Genomic DNA, 23,253 nt, shown 5'->3' with positions numbered 1-23,253 from the left:
TGTTCATTTTTTATTATTAACAAGCCTGCATTCTAAAGAAGTACAACAAAAGCCACACTGCGGCTATTAAAAAGCATTAGTGATCACTAGGCATGCGTTATTGGCTGTTCTTAAGTCTTCATTTGCAGTTATTCATTATGAAAGGATTAACAAGCAACAGCCAAGCACAAAATCAATGTTCAAATGATTTAAACTGAGGCTGCAAGCCCTTTGAGATATTGTTCTGCAGTCCAAGAGCAATCAACTGCCATGTCTCACTAATAATGCTGCACTAATGATTCCACTACTCAAGAAACTTAAGTTCATCTGCCTTCCAATTATCTTGTTTAATTTTTGTTCATTTTTAGTTTTAGTTTTGTAAGATCTGTGATAAACAAATTAACACAAATTTACGACTAAAACGTGCAAATTGGGACTTACTACTGGTAAGTTACTGGTAAGTTACCACTTTACGTAAAAAATACACGTGAGTAAGGTACATAACCCACATTGTTCTTAAGTGTTTACTAATAATGGGTAATAATGTGGTATCTTCGTTTTCATATTTTATTTTGATTACATATTTCGCAAAAAATATGTCACAGTTTTTATACACCAGGAAAATTAGTTTTGGGTGCTACATTTCCAGAAATCTAAAGACTGAGGGCTGGACTTCCCCCTAGCTATTAATCTTATTTAGGATATAACTGACAACCAGCGTCCTCTATAGTAGACATTTAATTTTGGTCTAATTATTTTGTCGGCGTTAAAGGAGTGCTTTGCTGTTTTTAAGGACCTTCTGCAAAAAGCTCGTCAAAAATCGTGACTGAACTCGCAGGCCACCAATTGAATAGCCCAATTGATGAAAAAGAGAGGACCTGAAACGAAACCTTGAGGAACACCACGAGTATGACTAAAGCAGTTGAAGAAATGACTACTGAATGCATCTGACTTAAACAAGCTACATCAGTTGTTTTTTTATATTTTTGAGCCAAGGCACATTTTTAGTATAAATACCTGTTGCAATTTTTCTACATGAATTTAAACCATAACCATTCGTGCATCACTAATTCTCTTGTCTCAAGGTAGGCCTAAAAAGCAATTAGCTACCTGCTGCCACCTATTGGTTAGAAGAGTATTACATGGTTACTCTGCCGATCTCTTGACAGCACAGACACTCAACAACGGCACATTATTAGCGGCTTATAATTATTGGTTTGCAAAAAATGTTTTTCAATGAAATTGCATAATTTCCCATGGCACACCAGACAATATCTCACACCATGGCACAGTGGTTGAAAAACATTGAGCTACAGCAACACCTTAGTTACATGAATCACATTACGAAAAAAATGTGTAACTGATAAAAAGGAGAGGACTTAAAAGGGTGCCTGAGGAACGTCTCAGTTATGAAAGTCACAAGTTTGGACCCCGGTGTTCTGTTTGCTAGCAAGGTTAAAATGTCAATGCAAGGATCTTCCAATGTGTTTAAGGTGGTCCAAGTTAAGAGCACTCTGGTTTTTTTAGGCTTTTGCTGCAAATATGTTTGTCTCCTAATTTTTGAACTGAACTCAAGGTTCGGTGTAGTGTCATTCCAGGGCCGAATTTGGCATCGGGCCGCCAGTTGAGTTGCAACGTCATACACTTTTTAGTACGATTAACACACAGTGAATAATTCTCTGTGCTTAATATGGCTAATAAAAACAGCGTAGTACAAAATAAAGTTGTAGCATACAGCAATAGTCCAATCCAAGTCAAAGAGAGCTTTAGAGACCGCCTTCTCAGAGTGCCACTGAACGCACCACACTGCTAAGGTATGTCCAGCCAAACTATCAAGGATAATATGGCGCTTACTGACTGTCCTAAATAGTTGTTTAGACTCTTGTAGCGTGAGGTTGTAGGAAGCGTAACAAGCGGACCACAAAATCAAGCTAACAACAACAAATTAAAATGTCAAAATCTGGAGGCACTTGAAGACTACGTACGTTGGAGAGTGCTTCCATCGCCTCGTCATGGGAAAGCCCTCGAGGATGCCGATCTCCAAATGGAGCTACCCATTTGACCCATCCCCTTGATCCACCCCCTGGGAGGCGAGGGGAGAAGTGAGCAGCAGCGGTGGCCGCGCTCAGGAATCATTTTGGATACTCACTTTGGAGTGAGTATCCAATCACAGTCTCGTTAACATCAGGCTACCTAGATAGGCTACTGTCAACAACTTATGATTTAATTGGCTATCGCAACTGTGTATCACCTGTATCCATCCATCCATCTTCTTCCGCTTATCCGAGGTCGGGTCGCGGGGGCAGCAGCCTTAGCAGGGAAGCCCAGACTTCCCTCTCACCAGCCACTTCGTCCAGCTCTTCCCGGGGGATCCCGAGGCGTTCCCAGGCCAGCCGGGAGACATAGTCTTCCCAACGTGTCCTGGGTCTTCCCCGTGGCCTCCTACCAGTCGGACGTGCCCTACCGGTCAGGTGGCATCCTGACCAGATGCCCGAACCACCTCATCTGGCTCCTCTCGGTGTGGAGGAGCAGCGGCTTTACTTTGAGCCCCTCCCGGATGGCAGAGCTTCTCACCCTATCTCTAAGGGAGAGCCCCGCCACCCGGCGGAGGAAACTAATTTCGGCCGCTTGTACCCGTGATCTTGTCCTTTCGGTCATAACCCAAAGCTCATGACCATAGGTGAGGATGGGAACGTAGATCGACCGGTAAATTGAGAGCTTTGCCTTCCGGCTCAGCTCCTTCTTCACCACAACGGACCGATACAGCATCCGCATTACTGAAGACGCCGCACCGATCCGCCTGTCGATCTCACGATCCACTCTTCCCTCACTCGTGAACAAGACTCCGGGGTACTTGAACTCCTCCACTTGGGGCAGGGTCTCCTCCGCAACCCGTAGATGGCACTCCACCCTTTTCCGGGCGAGAACTATGGACTCGGACCTGTATGTGTTCTCAAATTCATCCGTTAACGGACCAATCACAGGACGCGTAAATGTCACTTTCAATGTGAGGCCAGCTGGAAGGCCTTACTGACAACAACTCGTGATCTGATTGGCTGTCGCAAATATCCATCACCTGTATGTGCTCGTTAATTTACAGTGCATAGACGCCTGCGTTGTTGTAGATTAATGGTAGTTTTGAGAAAATAATCCAACTACAAATGACACAATATGTTACCGCATACGTCAGCAGCCAAATTAGGAGCCTTTGTATTTAGCCTTAGTTTTAAAAATGTTGCATTATCATTTACGTACCAAAATGATATACAGGTATATCTGTATTGCAGGAGGCGGCAATATGTATCGCGATATAGATTTCAGGCCATGCCGCTCATTCCTAACACCCTGTACTTCAAAAGACTTGACAAAGGTGTGGAAATGATCTTGAAGCAGGCTGGCAAGGTTGCCGCCCTCCCCTCCCTTGCAGAAAGCGCACTGGCCTAAATATGTAAGTGCATCCAGACAGGCCTATCAGGTTATAGGGCCACCAGGCTCCACCCCCTGTTTTTTTTTTTTTTTTCCGACAAGAAAAATACAACAGAGGTGTGAATCAATCATAATGTTCTGTGCTGAACCCTTGGAGACGCTGCGAGAACGAGGGCTGTCATAACTAGAGGGTCGGTAGCGTGGAAAAATGGTTCCCGGTGTCACAAAGCAAATACTTTGTAATTGTCTGACAGCGGGCTCCGTCCATCTTTGTCTGATTCGACCCAGAGCTAAAACGCCATGGTCATCTTCACCGCCGAACTCATTATAGACTTTTAATGTATCTTCACGTCAAAGACACTTTTCAATATGTTAAATAGAAACCCGGTGGGGCCGGCTTCTCAAGGACAGCGTGCATACCGCCCTCTGGCTGCCGGCCAGGCCGCTCCAGCAGACTGCTTCTAAATTAACCGCCATTCCAAGCAAGCTCTTGAGGAAGGACTCAGCTCGGAGTTGGTGCCCCGAGTCTTTAGTCGGCATATGCAACAGCTTGCGGAGTGAAGGCTTAACAAATCAGCCCAGATTGCTCCGTGGACCTCCTTACTTCCACTTTGGGAACAAGGGGTATCAGGAGACGGAGTGAGAAGGAGACATCCGCGGCCCGAGTACCCTCAAGCTGCTGACGGTTAGTGCTGAATCTGCACTAAGGTAATTATCTGCTCTCCCCAGTTGTTTCACGTGGACATTTGTTTTTGAGAACAATGGATAGCTGCGAGGTGCTTCTGAAATAGTGACAATAAAGCTTAACATTTAACAGTGTGTTCTAATTCTCCTTATATTATGTGCTGTAGTTTAACATTTCCACTAGGGATGTCCGATAATGGCTTATTGCCGATATCCGATATTCCGATATTGTCCAACTCTTTAATTACCGATACCGATATCAACCGATACCGATATCAACCGATACCGATATATACAGTCGTGGAATTAACACACTATTATGCCAAATTTGGACAACCAGGTATGGTGAAGATGAAGTTGTTTTTTAAAAAATTAATAAAATAAAATAATATAAATAAATTAAAAACATTTTCTTGAATAAAAAAGAAAGTAAAACAATATAAAAACAGTTACATAGAAACTAGTAATTCATGAAAATGAGTAAAATTAACTGATAAAGGTTAGTACTATTAGTGGACCAGCAGCACACACAATCATGTGTGCTTAGGGACTGTATCCCTTGCAGACTGTATTGATATATATTGATATATAATGTAGGAACCACAATATTAATAACAGAAAGAAACAACCCTTTTTTTGTGAATGAGTGTAAATGGGGGAGGGAGGTTTTTTGGGTTGGTGCACTAATTGTAAGTGTATCTTGTGTTTTGTATGTTGATTTAATTAAAAAAAAAATTTTTTAAATAAAAATAAAACCGATACCAATAATAAAATAAAACGATACCGATAATTTCCGATATTACATTTTAAAGACATCTCTAATTTCCACCACAGCCCATTGTACACTTTTCCATTGACAATCAAAAGTCCTTGTCTCCCAAGCCTGCACCAGGCTTTTTGTGGCCTTAAACAAGATTTTTTTTTTTTGTGGGAAGTCCCCGTCTTTAATGTTACTCGTGTAACAGGCTCAGGCTAGTGACTATTGTATTACAGCAGAGGTGCCCATTACGTCCTTCGCGAGCTACCGGTCGATCGCGGAGGGTGTGTCAGTCGATCGCCAGCCAAGCATTGAAATAATAGTCCTAAAAATTAGCTTTCAGTCACTTTCGTCACTTGATTGACATTGTGAGACGACGCTGGCTGCTGCGAGTTCAGTGTTAACAAAAAAAACGACCGGCAGGAAGGCGAGAAACACTTTTTATTCCAACAGACTCTCGCGCCGTACATGCCGTCAATCTACAATGTAAATAGTCATGAAAATAAAGAAAATACATTGAATGAGAAGGCGTGTCTAAACTTTTGGCCCTACTAACCTGACTCTCGCCAGACCCTTGTAGTTCGCTGAGCTCAACACAAGGATCTGGGCTCAAGGGCATTGCAAACTCCTTCCAGATAGCAAAAAATAATGAACCAATTAGGATCGCCGGGCGGGATTTCATAGATGTGACGTAGCGCCGAAGCGACCATTTGATTTAAATAACAATGGCCGTGTTACGGCGGGGTGGTCGCATCTTACTGCAGGATTCGCTCCCCCGGGATGCAAACGGACCACACCGGACAGGACTTGCAGGTAGGAACATGATTTACTTTTGAAAATCAAAGAAGTACAAAAACAGAAAACAAGCCGAAGGGACAATGTGCCGATCGTACTCGAAGCTAAGGCTACCACTTAGCATAGACTAAAGGCAAGCCATACTCACGTAACAGGTGCATGAAGCAAACAAAGAAGCCAGGCCGACTGACAGGCAAAGGCAGGCTTAAATAATGCCTCCGATTAGTGCCCGGGGAACAGGTGAGCGTCCCAAACACCAATCAGAGGCAGGTGAAAATAATAAGCAACCATGGTAACTAAAACAAACTCAAGTGTGCACAAAACAGGAACTGAGGGAGTCCAAAACTAACCAAAAATACCAAAACATGATCCGGGCCACGGATCATGACAGGCTGCACGGAGCGAGGAGTCGTGTGCTGACATTGATTCTGCTATTGCAACTGTTTTGCGACATCGATCGAATATTAATTATTTAAAAGATGAACAGAGAACTGTTTTGAAGGCAATCATTGGTGGCAAGGATGTTTTGGCTCTTCTTCCGACCGGGTTTGGATTTCCCAGCGTCGCTCTCATCAGCGTCACAGGTTGATTTCGATGTGAATGGTTGAAGTAGCACGTCATTCAAGATAACGGACCAGTGGTTTATCCAATCACATACAATGATTTTTTTTACAAGGCCCCGCCTTCTGAAATACATCTCCTATTGAGAACCCCCAGATCAATTTGTGGAGCTCAGCGAACGACAACGATCTGGCGAAAGTCAGGTTAGGCCTCTACTGTATATATACAAAAATATAATAAATATATTCAATATATATATGAAGATAAGGTAGATCTACCATGGATGAGGTAGATTTACCATGAATTGATTAACGTGGACCCCGACTTAAACAAGATGAAAAACTTATTCGGGTGTTACCATTTAGTGGTCAATTGTACGGAATATGTAAATGAATGGTTGTACTTGTATAGCGCTTTTCTACCCCTTTTTAAGGAGCCCAAAGCTCTTTGACAGTATTTCCACATTCACCCATTCACACACACATTCACACACTGATGGCGGGAGCTGCCATGCAAGGCGCTAATCAGGACCCATCAGGAGCAAGGGTGAAGTGTCTTGCCCAAGGACACAACGGACGTGACTAGGATGGTAGAAGGTGGGGATTGAACCAGTAACCCTCAGATTGCTGGCACGGCCACTCTCCCAACTTCGCCACGCCGTCCCCATGTACTGTACTATACAATCTACTAATAAAAGTTTCAATCAAGCAATCAATCAGTCACCTCAACTTGGTCATTTGAAAAGTAGCTCGCCTGCTGAAAAAGTGTGGGCACCCCTGTATAACTGTATTTCCTGGTCACAGTTTGTGACTTAAAGGTGACTATGTAGGTGTAATTTTATGTCTAGAAGGCTCTGATAAAAGTTAAAAAAAACTTACTTAGAAAGTCATAAACAGGTTTTGTATGCTTTAGCTATGAAATCATTATATTCGTAACGTTGCGGGATTCAATTTACCACGGCCAAGTCTGCAACCAATTAACATTGCAAATAGTTAATAATTCTATTCAATCGGGCAATTTCCCGAAGGCTTTCATTAAGCAGTCATTAAACCTCATCTAAAAAAGCAGAGCCTAGATGCCTCTGTTATCAACAACTACAGACCAATTTCAAATCTACCATTCATAAGTAAAATAATTGAAAAAGTTGTCCTCCAACAACTAAATCACTTCTTGGCTTCTACTGGCTGCCACAACAACTTCCAGTCAGGATTTCGACCTCTTCATAGCACAGAGGCGGCCCTTCTTAAAGTTACAAATGGCATCTGTCTAAACACAGACTCTGGCAAAACTTCAGTATTCATGCTATTGGACCTCAGTGCTGCATTTGACACTGTCGACCACTCAATACTTTTGGACAGGTTGGAAAACTGGGTGGGGATCTCAGGCACAGTTTTAAGCTGGTTCAAGTCATATCTACAAGATAGGAACTATTTTGTTTCCATTGGTGACTTTGTATCAGTCCCCCAAGGTTCAATCTTGGGGCCGACTTTATTTAACATCTATATGCTCCCACTAGGACAAATCATGCAAAATAATAACATTGACCATCATTGCTATGCCGATGACACCCAAATCTATGTAGCGCTATCACCAAATGACTATCGCCCCATAGATCTTCTGTGCCAGTGCATTGAGCAAGTCAAACACTGGATGTGCCAAAATTTCCTACAACTAAATGAAGATAAAACTGAGATAATTGTTTTTGGTGCTAAAAAAGAAAGGTTTAAAGTCGTCCAACACCTTCAATCACTGTCCCTGAAAACCTCAAATAAAGCCAGAAATCTTGGGGTTATTTTAGATTCTGATTTACATTTCGACAGTCACATCAAATCAGTAACAAAATCGGCCTACTATCACCTCAAAAATGTAACAAGACTTAGAGGGCTCATGTCAGCTCAAGACTTAGAAAAAATTGTACATGCCTTTATTACCAGTAGGCTAGACTATTGTAATGGTCTCCTTGCAGGTCTTCCAAAAAAAACTGTCAGGCAGCTACAGCTTGTTCAGAACGCTGCTGCTAGAGTTCTAACAAAGACCAAAAAATGTGAGCACATTACAGCAATTCTTAAATCCTTACATTGGCTCCCTGTACATCAGAGAATTGATTTCAAAATCCTCCTTCTCACATATAAATCACTACATGGTCTAGGGCCGAAGTATATTACTGATATGCTCCCACTATATAAGCCCTCTAGATCACTAAGATCTTCTGAGACCAATCTGTTAGCGGTTCCAAGAGTAAACTCAAATCAAGGGAGCGCATGATTCAGTCACTATGCAACAAATAGCTGGAATAAACTTCATGAAGATGTCAGACTCTCCCCAACTCTGACTACTTTTAAAACTAGACTGAAGACTTTTATGTTCACCTTAGCTTTCAGCTAAATCTTTTAATCTTTTAACTTTTAACGTCCACACTGTTTTTATTTTTATTGTCTGCATTTTAATTTCTGCATTTTATTTTCTTTCATTTCACTTTGTTGTCTGTGAAGCACTTTGAGTCTGCCTTGTGTATGAAAAGCGCTATACAAATAAAGTTGCCTTGCCTTGCCTTGCCATGCCTAACAGCGAAGATTTGGCTTAGTGATGATTTGGCTTAGGGATGTAACGATAAATGGTAATAATGACAACCGCGGTAAAACTCCAGACGTGAGTGCTACCGTTTTAAATCAAAATCACCGAACCATCGTGACTGATAACTGCTCTTTGACAAACTCACGGACAGACTGGCGCCAGCTCGCTAGCTTAAAACTGACATGAAAACAAGAAACATTAACATATTTGCCTAATAAGAAACAACATGCCCCAATCCGAACTTTTTTACACGCATTGCTGTCTGAGCAACTAAGCTATTCAATGGTGCACATTGAACCTACAAGCTATTCTCTCTAAGGCCTTGTCTACGTTAAGCCGGATAACTCCTTAAACAAATAATTATTCAGCCTAAGCCCCTTGTCAGCCACACTAAACCATCGTTTAAGGTTCCCCTCTTTGGATATTTTTTCACACGGGTAAGTGTGTTGTGTATTTCTTGAATCTCCGGCTCTTAGCTTTGTATGACTCATCGATCGTTTACAAAGTGAGTTTGGAGAGGAAATGACGCCAGAAAGACCGCGCCCCACACAGGAAGTGACGTCAGGAAGAACGCGCCACAGCCAGCTTCATAACATGCGATATCGTAACTCGGAGGTAACCAGTGAAAAGATGGAGGCGAGTTATCCAGACATGCCCGTGTTTCTCCTTTTTCTACATGTACAGACGCTTGTGGAAATCACACATGAATACCTTAAGAGAAGGAAACGCCAGATTGCTGCTATTTGGGATACAACACATCTCCGACGGCAACATAGCAATGTTGAGCGACGGTTTTGGATAAGCCCTGAAAGAACGGCAGCCTGGTGGGATATGTTTGTCAACGAGTGTGTTGTGCCAGAGGAACGGCAAAAGAACTTTCAAATGTCCAGGTCAGCTGTGATTCTACTTAGCGAAAAACTTTTTCCATTTGTCGAAGGGGAGACAACGAGAACGCGGGCTCCCGTGGAAGAGGGAGTACTACGGAAAACAGCGAATGTATTTGGACTGGCAAAGAAGACTATCAGTTATTGTCCGCCATGTATGTCGAGTGATTACTCAATGTCAAGTTTTGTACTCCATAACTATTGTGAAGCCATGAAGTGGTTGCGGCTGTCAAGTACGACCGCCATCTTCAGCCTTCAAGCACAGTGTCCTGACCAGATATCTAGATCCCTAGATTGATTGTTGTAAAATTATCTTTATCACATTGTTTCCTTTCACACGTCCATTAAAGATATGATTCATGTATGATGGCTCAGGTGTGATTCACTACAATAGTCTAACACAGGGGTCCCCAAACTTTTTGACTGTGGGGCCGCATTGGGGTAAAACAATTTGGCTGGGGGCCGCACTAAATATATATATATATATATATATATATATATATATATATATATATATATATATATATATATATATATATATATATATATATATATATATATATATATATATATATATATATATATATATATATATATATACATATATATATATATATATATATATATATATATATATATATATATATATATATATATATATATATATATATATATATATATATATATATATATATATATGTATATATATGTATATATATACATATTTATATATATATATATGTATATATATATATATATATATATATATATATATATATATATACACTACCGTTCAAAAGTTTGGGGTCACCCAAACAATTTTGTGGAGTAGCCTTCATTTCTAAGAACAAGAATAGACTGTCGAGTTTCAGATGAAAGTTCTCTTTTTCTGGCCATTTTGAGCGTTTAATTGACCCCACAAATGTGATGCTCCAGAAACTCAATCTGCTCAAAGGAAGGTCAGTTTTGTAGCTTCTGTAACAAGCTAATCTGTTTTCAGATGTGTGAACATGATTGCACAAGGGTTTTTTAATCATCAATTAGCCTTCTGACTCAATGAGCAAACACATTGTACCATTAGAACACTGGAGTGATAGTTGCTGGAAATGGGCCTTTATACACCTATGTAGATATTGCACCAAAAACCAGACATTTGCAGCTACAATAGTCATTTACCACATTAGCAATGTATGGAGTGTATTTCTTTAAAGTTAAGACTAGTTTAAAGTTATCTTCATTGAAAAGTACAGTGCTTTTCCTTCAAAAATAAGGACATTTCAATGTGACCCCAAACTTTTGAACGGTAGTGTATATATATATATATATATATATATATATATATATATACTGCGGTGAGGTGGCGACTTGTCCAGGGTGTACCCCGCCTTCCGCCCGATTGTAGCTGAGATAGGCTCCAGCGCCCCCCGCGACCCCGAAGGGAATAAGCGGTAGAAAATGGATGGATGGATGGATATATATATATATATATATATGTGTGTGTGTGTATATATATATATATATATATATATATATATATATATATATATATATATATATATATATATATACAGTATATATATATTATATGTAAATGTGTGTATATGTATATGTGTATATATGTATATATATATGTATATGTGTCTATATGTGTGTATATATATATATATATATATATATATATATATATATATATATATATATATATATATATATATATATATATATATATATATATATATATATATATATATATATATATATACAGTATATATATATTATATGTAAATGTGTGTGTGTGTGTGTGTGTGTGTGTGTGTGTATATATGTATATGTATATGTCCATGTATATATATATATATATATATATATATATATGTATATGTGTCTATACGTGTGTATATATATATATATATATATATATATATATATATATATATTGAAAGATATATATATATCTTCATATATCCATATTTTGTGTTACTTATTAATTTTCATAGTCATATTACATATAGCTAATGTTCCATATTGTACTCTTTGCTTTTCTTTTCATCCCATGACAAAGTGCTCGCACTTGGGCCGGCCTTGAAGTAGAAGGCAGAGAGGAGGAATTCCTCCTTCCAGTGCTTCCCAGGCCGACTCAAGATAAGAGACAATGAGCATGTGTTTGAGGTGAGACAAGTGAGGGCGGGGGGAGATACTGAAGAGGAGAGGGCTTTCCGGGAAGTTTTCAGATCAACTTGGGCTGCGCATTTGTATGTGTTGTTCGAGGCTGGTCTCATTATTGCCAAAGCTTTGACAATAAAATTACAAAATACCTATTCTGTGCTTGGTGGTACCGTTTGAGTTCAGATGATATGTCATTAAGGAACTTGGGACTGACCAGCGTTTTACATCCCACTTGGAGGAACATCTGGTCAAACGCAACAATTTGGGGGCTTCGTCCGAGATGACACGCTGACAATTGGACCTTCTCTTGCAATCTTCTGGACAGACTCACATGGCCAAAACATAATTCAAGGTAAGCAGAACCTTTCTTTTTAGATAAAATCTGCATTAGGAGTCTGCCCAGAAGTCTGTAAGTTAAACACTGCTTCGTACCCCAGACACAGAATGGTGATTTTGATAGATTGATTGCATTTTTGCCGAGCCTGCCATTGCATTAAAATTGTAAATAAGTGGTCAACTCACGTCATTGTGTCTCGATTACCGTGACGGGCAGTTTCATTGACGAGTGAACTAATAGTTGGGTGTGGCTCACCCTGGGTAGTTGGTCGCCGCCTAAAAGAGTAACGGGTTGGATGCCCATCATATGGTACAGTAAATACTCCCCGGTTGTGAGATCCCTGTTGACATTTTTATGTGCACACAAATTAAGGATGGGTCGGAGGCCATTTGTAAAATACAATAAATACTCCCTGGTTGCGAGTTCCCTACGGCATTAACGTGTGCGTTAAAATTAAGAAACGTACGGGAGGAGGCCCTTCTGTACCATATGATAAATTCCACGGCTGGAGGCCATTTGTAATAAATACAATAAAGATTCCCCGGTTGTGAGGTCCCGGCGACACTTTAGTGTGCGCTAAAATTAAGGAAAAATAGACACAATGGCCAAGGAGTGTGACAGAAAAGAATGTGATGACGGCTGGGGAAAATGTGATGAATCATTACTGTTTAATAATCCATTGAATGCACTGTTGTCGACAATGGAATTAGCAGGTAAAGTTTAAAAAGAAAAAAAAAAAAAAAAGAAAAAAAAGAAAAAAGAAAAGAGAACGTTCCTTGAAAGGGTTAAGAGGGAGTTTACAATACTCGAAAAGTTGTGAACTCAAACGTCTGGTAAAATAAAAAATAAAATAAAAAAGTAACTGGAAGTTTTATGGTAAAGTGAAACGCAGAGAGAGTGCTTACGTGTGCGTGGGTGTGTGTGCGTAGGGCTGTAGGCACTTGCTTGTGTGTGCGTGAGTGCTTACACGTGCATGTGTGTGTGTGTGCGCTGGTGAAAATGGTCAAAAAAAAAAAAAAAAAAAAAAAAAAAAAAAGAGCAGGGTTGGTGCTCGAGAATTTAAGAGTTTAGCGTATGATAAAAGTAAACGGGGATTACGTGGAAAAACGAAATGCAGCAAAAGAACAGATGATTAATGACAGAATTGACTGATTGGTTTTTTGTCTGCCACGCATGCGTAAGACAATTCAAACGACCCGCCCAGACTTTGACTAAGCCACCGCCCTATGACGTAAAGCAGGAGGCGTCTTTATACCCACTTTTGACAGTCACAGGAGGAGCCCTGGTGGTCAAAACAGAAACAAAGCTCTCTGGTCCACCCCCTACTCCTGTGACAAATGAGGGCGGTGCTCACACAGCCTCTCTAAGATTGAACCCTCCTCCAAAACTAATGCTGTCTCCTGAGTGTAATTCACCTCTGGTGCCTAAGCCCCAAAATAACATCCACCCAGCGGAAAACCTCCCGAATATGCCTAATCTTACTAGACAGCAGATAATGCATGAGTCAACGCAAAACTCCTCACTTTACACGCCAGACCATTTTGTTGCCATAAACAAATGCCCTCCCCCAGTAGATGACAGCCTCTCACGTGCACATCAGACATTCTTGAACAACACACAACAGAGCCAGACTTTGTGGTCTCCTGTAACTGTTAATGGCTCAATGGAAGGCTACATTGACCAACACCCACATGAACCACATGCATACAACACACGCTTAAAAAAAAAAAAGCTGGAGGGACACGCATATCCACTTTTTCCTGATAAAAGCGGCAGATTTCAATATAAGCCTTTTGCTGTGGCAGACATGCAAGCCATTGTTGACAAACTTCCACCTGTGTCTGAAGGTGGGAGTCTTTGGCTCAACACATTAGACAAGCTAACAGCAGGATACACTCTCTCCGTAGCAGACTCTAGAAGCATTTTGTATCGTTGTGTTTCCACACAAGATGGCAAAAATACAGAACAACAAGCAGGATTAAAGGCTGAATCTTCGACCTCACCGATAACACCATACGTTACAAACATAGCTACTGCTATGCGCAGTCTCTTTCCTCAAGATGAGGATGATAAGGCTAATGACAGAGCAGCAAGGAAGCAACTCCTTAATTTACAGATCGCTGAAGATAAAAGGTCAAAAGAACTAATTAGTAAAAAATCAGCTAGGGATATTCAGCACTGGGTGACCTTGCTTCTGAGTTCCAACAGGTGGGGGAAAGAATCCTCAACAGACGTGCGACCAGACGGTTGGACTCGGGTGGTGGACAACACGGTGCTTCAAAGCCAGTCCGGGGTGGAAACTGTTTCGGCTGTGACCAGCCTGGTCACTGGAGTCGTGACTGTCCGAACATTTTCGAACAGGAAAGGTTCCGTAGTGCCAACAAACGAACACAAAAGCGTGGCAAAGGACGCCCACCGCAGGAGCCCCAGCAGGAGATACAGACTGGCCCCCTGCTGGACATGAGTGTCAACGGACAATGTTATGAGTTTGTGATTGACACTGGCGCCACCCATTCGATTCTGAATGCAGAGGTACCAAAGAAACTGTGTGCTTCCTCTTTAAAGGTTGAAGGCTTCGCTGGGGTCAACCTGTCACCAAACCACTTCCGGTTCAGATTGCTGGACCTCCTTTACAGACTGTACCCTGACATTCAAATCGCACAGAAGGAACATTCCTGGTGTTACCTGACGGCTCAACCACCAAGCTGCGACACCACTACCAAGGCTCCTACCACAGCCTGAAACAACAGGAATGGCTGACATCCAACTGCTCTAACAGTGAAAACCCTGACTGGCTGAGATGCTTCCGTGTGTTCTGCCACCCGACTCGCCATATGTTATGATCACCAGTTAGACACTCATACCAGGAGACCTTTAACTCCTCTGTATATTTATATATGTTGGAACTCAAGGTGTGGTTGCTCATGTTGACCTATCTTTGAAACAACTAGCATGGTATAAGATGGACACAATTGTGTCCCACATTGTTCACTTGCTCTCTGTCTCGCCTACAAAACCAAAGAACTTAGGTGCAATGATAAGACACGGCGTAGCTGCCAAACATTACACCGACACCCAAATACCACATTTTCAATTGTTTAGGTTTAGCACATAGTTGTGTTAAACACATAACTATGGGCTGCACTTTAGACACCTGTAGGCTACGAGGAGCTAGCAGCTACACAACAGCTGAGCTAAAACGACACATTACACATTTAAGCATATCAAATAATTATAGTTGCTCATTACATACACAAAGTTGCCATGGCAGAAGTCTGATAGAAAGTATTCAGTAACAAACGTGTCCGCATCATTCGACTTTCTACAACATGAGCTTGACTTAATCAATTATTGGGGCCACCAGGTGTGGTAAAATTTCAAAATACTATTGCTAAAGCATCCACCATAAGGGTAGTATTTTTCTTGTATTTGTGACAATATAAATATGAGCATATGTTGTTACTTTCACTATATTGAATAAGTTACATAAAAGTTAGGGTTTAGTTGAGTTTGAGTTATTTGTGATATTGATAAGGGGTCCCCTACCCTAACAACACCCCCCAGTGGACCACAGAGGCTAAAGAGACTAACATTGACTTCAAACATGACTTGTCCTCCGCTACTTGACTATTAGCTGACCTTTTTCTTAGATGTTTCTGAAAGTGATAGTATGACTAACACAGTCCTTTTTCAGAAACAGAAGGGGGTGAGTGAGGGTGGATACAGACTCCTTGGAACAAAATCGACAATCATCCGACTCTGACACATTCCATAGTTTTAACATTTTTCCCGTGGGTAAGAAGTTATAACTAATTTTAATTTGAAAATAACGATTTTACACATCGATAGTACTTTAGTAAATCAAATTTAGAATATGGAGGAGGTGAGGGTGAACCAGGTATAGTCTTTGATTTCACTGATATGATCAATACGGTACAAGGGAAAAGGTACATACTGACTTGTGTTGACAATTACAGTGGTTGGCCGGAAGCAACAACAGCCTCAAAAGAGGATGCAACCAGTAATTAAATGACTTGTGAATGACCTAGTACCCCGACATGGTTTCCCCAAAAAGATTAGGTCAGACAACGGCAACCATTTAAAAAAAAAAAAAAAAACTCACTTAGCCTTGGTCGAAAAGGCTTTCGGACTAGAACACAGGTTTGGGGTACCATCCTGAGTCCCAAGGTAAGGTTGAAAGGATGGACCAGAATATTAAAAACTAATTGGCTAAAATCTGTGCACAGACCAAATTTAATTGGATTGACATGTTGCAATTAGCGTTAATGATCATTCGAAGGTCCGTGAATAAAACTGTTTTACCGCCCTTTGAGTTTTTCACCTTATGAGTTGCATACAGGTCAGCCCAGGACCAGCAGCCGCCATGGAAGGAGGACTCAGCGTAAAACCAAAATGGTATTTTACACAAAAAATGCGGAATTTGTGTGCCAGTTCTTCTGTACAGATACGAGGATGACAGCCCGCCACTCCAGATTCCCTTCCGGCCGCTGAGAGGGTCAAGATCTAGGTCATCAAACGCCCAGGTGGACTGGTCCCTTCAAGGTCGTGGAACGGACGTCTCACGCCCTTCGACTAGCTGGTAAAGGGGACACCTGGTACCACCTCTCCCTCTGCACTCCTGCTGAAGAACCTGACAGATCACCAGCGGATGTCATTGCTGACATAGCCACATCATCTGCCCCACTCGACCCCCTAGCAGTGCCTTTTGAGCCTGAGGCAGCTGAAGAAGAACGGGAGCAGAAAACGACTCATTTTTAGTGTGTGTGTTAACGAAGTAACACACATAAGGGGTGACCGTGCTAGTAACCTCTCCCCCTCTAGGTCATAGAAGAGCGAGGCTTTAATTACACACACATAATCCTACAGCCCAGAAGACGACGCTGAGAGAGAGATTTTCTACCTATATTACTCTTTTTAACTTCTATATTGTATATCCTTATTTGAGACCAGCCTTTATACTCGAAGTTATCCAATTTCTCTTGCTTGTTTTCAGCATAACTATCTGTGTCGTTATATTAAGTGAAAAGTTTGATGTTTATCCCCGTTTCGTTACCTGAATTACTCTGATTTTGATAGACGAAAAGCAGGATGTTACGCCCAGAAGTATTTCCTGACGGATTGGTGTTTAGGCGTGTTCTACTGTTCTTGTGCCTCAGTCCTTCCTTCCCGACGACAGTGACTGACAAGTGTCTTAGAACAAACAGCGGACTTTAAATAGACTGGGTAAAAGGGGATAGCAAGACTTATTTTTTGACCTGTGCAGTGTGATTAATTACGGGGGACACAATAGCTATTACCGTGGTAATAACCTCTATATTTGTGACGACTCAACCCTGAACCATCGGTGTCGGATGCAGACAACATACGCTGGTAAGTGGTGCCCATCGTCCCTTTTATGTTGTTTTGGGGGTTGACCTGACTGATACAGACTCTAAAGGAATTATTAAAATTAATGTCCTTGAGAGGGCGTTAACTACCTCTACACCCTCTGTAGCACCTAAAGTACCACCCCACCTTGGTGGTGTTTCAAAGGCTCTCACATCTGTGCGTGCTAATGACATCACCACCGAAGGCCTGGTAACTTTGACCTTAGGAGCGGGTACAGGTAAACCTGTGGCTCAGGTGGATGCCAAAACCTGGGTGACTGTGTTGCTTGTTCCGCTGGACGTCCTTTTCCCCACACTTACCCCGCCCCTTTTAAGTTGACTGACATAAATGGCTCAAACTGTCTTATTTCCTTGTTCTCTGAACCCACGTCACCAGGGTGCGATTTGTTGGCTAGTGTGTACCCTCCTGTTGACAATTCCACCCGACTTCTTCCATTTGTGGCCCAAAAGCTGAATTACACGTGTTTTCAATTCAAAGGACCCTCTTCGTCCCCCAACAAATTGGGTGACATTAACCCTTCCTGGTGCACCACACTGATAGATGGCTCAAGGATAGGCCCTTGGGCACGAGCTGACTTATTCTGGTATTGTGGGGAGCACAGATTGTACATTAGAATCCCAACGTTATCCGTAGGGCTTTGTGCTATGGTTAGACTGGTGACCCCACTCACTCTAGTGGGTACCAAATTAACTCCCCTTGTAACTCCTGTCTCAGCGGCCTCTCTAACTTCTCGCCGACGCCGCCATGTTTTATCTCGGAGGAGTGTAAAGGGCTCCTTTGATCTGATGAGAAACCCTGATGGTGTTTACTTTGATGCAATTGGACAACCAAGAGGGGTCCCCTCACAACACAAATTGTGGTGTGAATCCTGTGCATGTTTCGAGAACCTTCCTATCATTGGTGCTATTTTCCCTGTGACTGCTACTAAAAATGTAGAACGCATTAACTATGTTTTTTATAATCTGTTGAGACTGACCAACCTGACTCGTGACGCCGTTGAGGGACTTGCTGAACAACTTGCCCCGACCTCCCTCATGGCCATCCAGAACCGCATAGCCCTTGACCGCATCCTAGCCAAGGAAGAAGGAGTGTGTGTGCAATGTTTGGTGACCAATGCTGTACCTTCATTCCTAACAATGCTGCCCCCGATGGCTCGGTCCAGAGCGCCTTAGAAGGCCTCAGAGCCTAAGAACTTACTGAAGTTTCCGGTGTCTCTGACCCCTTTAAAGATTGGCTTCATAACACCTTTGGCAGGTGGTCTGACCTAATTAAGTCGGCCCTGGTCTCCATTGGAGTTTTCTTGGCCGTCATAACCTCATGCGGATGCTTTATTGCCCCTTGTGCTAGGTCTCTATGCACCCGCATCATTGTTAGAGCTGTCAAAGGTCAACCCCACCCTGGTTCTAGGCTTGCTATGTCACTGAAGGGGGTCAAGCATAGTGGTGACTTTCAGGGACTGTTAGTTTCCTTCCCTGACAATGACGACATTAACGTCGACTCCCTCCTTCTCTCTCCCATGTAACTATGGTTTGATTGTTTATCGATAGCTTACTCGAAAACCAAAACAGCACCTACTTTAATGTAGGGCGTGCTTTAGAGGTGTTGCTCTCGTAGGAGAGATCTTTTGGATAAGATCTGAAGGGGGAATTGAAAGATATATATATATCTTCATATATCCATATTTTGTGTTACTTATTAATTTTCATAGTCATATTACATATAGCTAATGTTCCATATTGTACTCTTTGCTTTTCTTTTCATCCCATGACAAAGTGCTCGCACTTGGGCCGGCCTTGAAGTAGAAGGCAGAGAGGAGGAATTCCTCCTTCCAGTGCTTCCCAGGCCGACTCAAGATAAGAGACAATGAGCATGTGTTTGAGGTGAGACAAGTGAGGGCGGGGGGAGATACTGAAGAGGAGAGGGCTTTCCGGGAAGTTTTCAGATCAACTTGGGCTGCGCATTTGTATGTGTTGTTCGAGGCTGGTCTCATTATTGCCAAAGCTTTGACAATAAAATTACAAAATACCTATTCTGTGCTTGGTGGTACCGTTTGAGTTCAGATGATATGTCATTAAGGAACTTGGGACTGACCAGCGTTTTACATCCCACTTGGAGGAACATCTGGTCAAACGCAACAATATATATATATATATATATATATATATATATATATGTATATGTGTCTATACGTGTGTATATATATATATATATATATATATATATATATATATATATATATATATATATATATATATATATATATATATATATATATATATATATATATATATATATATATATATATATATATATATATATATATATATATACATATATATATATATTTATTAGGGCTGGGAATCTTTGAGTGTCCCACGATTCGATTCAGAATCGATTCTTGGGGTCACGATTCGATTCAAAATCGATTTTTTTTTTCAATTCAACACGATTCTCGATTCAAAAACGTTTTTTTTGTTTGTTAGTTTTTTTATTTTTATTTTTATTTTTTTATTTTATATTAATGAAAACAATACACAACAATACAATTTCAAAACCAAACCCAATTTTAGAGTTCTGAACTTGTGATTTCTTGCAGTGTTAAGTGGTAATATTTCACATTTGTCCCAATTGACTTTATACCCTGATAAACAGCCATATTCAGTGATGATGTTATTGATATAGTGTAGAGAGGAGTTAACATGTGACAGGTAGAGAATTATGTCGTCACAATACATCGATAGCTTATTATACTGAGAGCCAATTTTTATAACATGAATATTATTTTCACTTCTTATTTTTGCAGCTAAGGGTTCAATAACCAAATTAAATAATAATCCAGATGCAGGACATCCCTGTTTTACTCCTCTTTTTAACGAAAAACGTTCTGAAATATGATTATTGGTTTCGACTGATGCCATGGGCCTTGTATAAAGCATCTTAATCCATTGTATAAAATTATCTCCAAATCCAAATTTACGTAATGTGCAAAACATAAATGAGCAGTTTATGCGGTTGAATGCCTTCTCCGCATCAACAGTACATACTGCTGTGGGATAAGGGAGACTTCTAGCATAGTAAATAACATTAAACAATTTCCTAGTATTGTCTGAAGATTGTCGACCTTCCATGAAGCCAGTTTGGTCAGTATGAAATAATTTTCCTATTACATTTGATAATCGTGTGGCTAAGATTTTTTCCTGATTCAAAAGGATTCTCTAATCATTCAATACATAGATTTCAGCAGGATCTACCCCAGTCTGCTGACATGCAAGCAGAGTAGTAGATTTTTGTAAAAAGCTTTTATAATTGTAAAGGACAATGTTTTATCAACTGATTGCAATAATGTAAATTTGTCTTAACTATTAAATGAACCAAAAATATGACTTATTTTATCTTTGTGAAAATATTGGACACAGTGTGTTGTCAAGCTTATGAGATGCGATGCAAGTGTAAGCCACTGTGACACTATTGTTCTTTTTTTTATTTTTTTTTATAAATGTCTAATGGTAATGTCAATGAGGGATTTTTAATCACTGCTATGTTGAAATTGTAACTAATATTGATACTGTTGTTGATAATATTCATTTTTGTTTCACTACTTTTGGTTTGTTCTGTGTCGTGTTTGTGTCTCCTCTCAATTGCTCTGTTTATTGCAGTTCTGAGTGTTGCTGGGTCGGGTTTGGTTTTGGAATTGGATAGAATTGTTATGGCATTGCTGTGTATTGTTTTTTTGGATTAATTAATTAAAAAAATAAAATAATAATAATTAAAAAAAAACATCGATTTTTTAAAAATGAGAATCGATTCTGAATCGCACAACGTGAGAATCGCGATTTGAATTCGAATCGATTTTTTCCCACACCCCTAATATATATATATATATATATATATATATATATATATATATATATATATATATATATATATATATATATATATATATATGTATTCATACATATATATTCCTCGCGCACTAATTGACTTAAAGAGCGCACTTGCTGCATGTCACGTTATCGATGGTAAAATGCAATTTTAGACCATATGATTTGCCTGAGTGGCTAGGAGACGGTAGAAAATCGACTAGTAAGGACAAATTTAAAAAAATAAAAATAATACCAACAAAAAAATAAAAAAATTAAAAAAATAAAACATTTTAACTTTGGACTTCCCGCGGGCCGGATTTTGGACGCTGTGGGGCCGTATCCGGTCCGCAGGCCGTAGTTTTGGTATCCCTGATCTAACAGCTGCTGATGGCAAGGAAAGCAAGGTTTATTGTTAAAAGAAATGTGGCATTACACTACATTGAAACACGGGTTGACTATAACACGCACATTTGTTTTCCCGCATGCGTATTAGGTCTCGTTGCGCTTGGCAGACGGAGGGGGATGGGGTCTTAAACGGTGGCATTGTGTGTGTGTGTGGACAAGGATAAGGTTAGGTGGGATATAGCCTGGATAACCTTAGTGTAGAAGGGGCCTTAGAACAGAGTGATTGTTCTATACTCACAGTAAAACTAGGTGGAACTGTTTTATGGTGCGCCATAAAAATGTCACTCATATCTTCCTTTTGAGTATATTTTTATGGAATAAAAACAATTTTGATCCGTATTTGGGAAGAAGTAGAACAAAACAGTGGTAAAATGTATATTTTTTAACCAACAATTGGATCAAGGAGCGCAATTAACCCAATACTTGGGTTGGGAATAACCCAACATTGTAGTGAGCATAACTCAGCTTTTGTGTTGAATAAATTAAACTCAAATAGTTGGGTTATGAATCAACCAACATTGAGTTAGCATAACTCAACTTTTGGCTTAAATAATTCAACCCAATAGTTTGGTTGGGAATAACCCAACATTAAGTTATCATGACTCAACTTTTTGGTTAAATAATTCTACGCAAAAGTTGGGTTGAAAAAATTCACCCAAAATGTTAAGTTAAAATAACTCAAATAAGGGCTTTGTCCTTTTCTGTACCAGCAGTTGGGTTAAAATTGGGTAATTTTTCAACCCAACATTTTTTAGTGTATACCAGATACGACCTAATAAGTACGAAAGAGTAAGAGATGATACAGTATTATTTGCTCACAAATGCTACCGAGTGGTTGTTTGAACACACCGCAGTTAGTCCTGGGTTGTCCCACTCCTTAATGCTTCAGTCACACGCAAGAATCTCACAGGAATGAGGGAAAATTACAGTGGTACCTGCTGTAGCAATACACAAGAAATGGGAAATAAACAAATGGTCTAGCATTCTGTAATGGCGGTTGTGTGTTCGAAAAATGTGTTTTAATGATGGCCCCAACTGTGTTCAACCAATCAGTGTTCGACAGCACAGCCCACTCTCGAAAAGGTTCCGGGAAACTTCCAATAGCCCCACCAAGCTGGCAGGAACTCCGAATGGTTCCTGAAGAACCAAACCTACCCGGGTAGTTTTTGGTGGAAACTGTGGAGAATGCATATATTTTTAAGTGTTTTTTCTTAATCCATAGTCATGTTTGAAGCAGCTAATATTTTCCCATGTGAACACTTTGGGTTTTTTTAATCTTATGTCCGCTAGTAAACTCTTTGTTTCACCTTGAAGGTGCCGTACTGTCCGCGTAGGGGTAAAACATACTCCCTTTCTGTGGAGAAGGCCTTATCTGTTTGGAACAACAGCTGTATTTCTTTCTGGGCGGGATGG

General features: G+C 40.4%; 1 protein-coding gene across 1 annotated transcript in view; it reads left to right on the top strand.

Annotated features, from left to right (window-relative positions):
- The window catches only part of eys (eyes shut homolog), a 635,999-nt gene that overhangs the window by 393,796 nt on the left and 218,950 nt on the right, over positions 1 to 23,253 (top strand). The window lies entirely within an intron of this gene.

The sequence above is a fragment of the Entelurus aequoreus genome, linkage group LG09 (genome assembly GCF_033978785.1).
Source record: "Entelurus aequoreus isolate RoL-2023_Sb linkage group LG09, RoL_Eaeq_v1.1, whole genome shotgun sequence".
Taxonomy (NCBI): Eukaryota; Metazoa; Chordata; class Actinopteri; order Syngnathiformes; family Syngnathidae; genus Entelurus; species Entelurus aequoreus.
This window is presented reverse-complemented; position numbering and strand designations above follow the sequence as displayed.